The 807-nt window shown below is 41.8% G+C and overlaps 1 long non-coding RNA gene across 1 annotated transcript in view; it reads right to left on the bottom strand.

Annotated features, from left to right (window-relative positions):
* Positions 1–458: 458 nt before the first annotated feature.
* Positions 459–807, bottom strand: part of LOC102199481 (uncharacterized) — a 9,324-nt gene continuing 8,975 nt past the window's right edge. The window contains exon 3 of the long non-coding RNA XR_311899.1: positions 459–572. This is a non-coding gene — a long non-coding RNA (uncharacterized LOC102199481). The remainder of the gene's footprint in view (positions 573–807) is intronic.

Here is an 807-nt window from a genome sequence, read left to right as displayed (position 1 = left end):
GTCCTCCCTTTTGCATTAGTTTTCCCAGTTTAGGTTTATGTTCGGTTCTGCTCACACCTTGGTTTTGTGCACTGTAAATAAACCCACTTGCACCTCCACCATTGTCTGCTATTGGATCCTCCTTTCTCACCCTTCACACGACTGCCGCCCCAGCCGTGACAGGTATATGCCTTGCAAACATACAGGAAAGCGATTATTGCCTGACTTCAATTGTTTGGGAGCTGTGAAGTCTTCAAGTCACTTAAAATAAACATACACATATGTCTTTGACTCTGAGAATCCTTATGGACCTGCCAGGACACTGTAGCATGATTCTTAACTACAGAAACTCTGCAGAACTTTACAACAATCCATAGACGTAACTGACAATGACGTGACAGAGTTACTTTTCAGAAACTATGTAAAATTGTAAGATGTAGCAATTGGGAAGATTTATAAGTAGACGAAGAACGTACTGTAATCTCTGCTAACATCTAGCAGCCTTGGTGGTCTGCGGGTCGAGATCCCCTTGCTCAGCAGCAGAGACAGGTGCTGCCAGATTTTCTGTTCTGCTGCAGGCGGTCATCTTCAACCTAAAGCAAAAGAGAGATATTGCATCTAAGTGTCAGGATAAAAGGCAAATAGTCTGAGGTTAAAGTTAGATTTTACAATGTCTTAGTCAGCTGGTAAACCAAAGAGCTTGTAAGATTATTGAATACTGATAGAAAATGTAGATGTAATCCCCTTGTCTAAACACATTAGTGGACTTTTTAGCCCTTTTGCAGTCACTAAAAAGAGGGAGGGAAAAGAGGTTTGATTGCAGCTTGC

Source organism: Pundamilia nyererei, unplaced genomic scaffold (assembly GCF_000239375.1).
Source record: "Pundamilia nyererei isolate P.nyererei 1_Seehausen unplaced genomic scaffold, PunNye1.0 scaffold00091, whole genome shotgun sequence".
Lineage (NCBI taxonomy): Eukaryota > Metazoa > Chordata > Actinopteri > Cichliformes > Cichlidae > Pundamilia > Pundamilia nyererei.
This window is presented reverse-complemented; position numbering and strand designations above follow the sequence as displayed.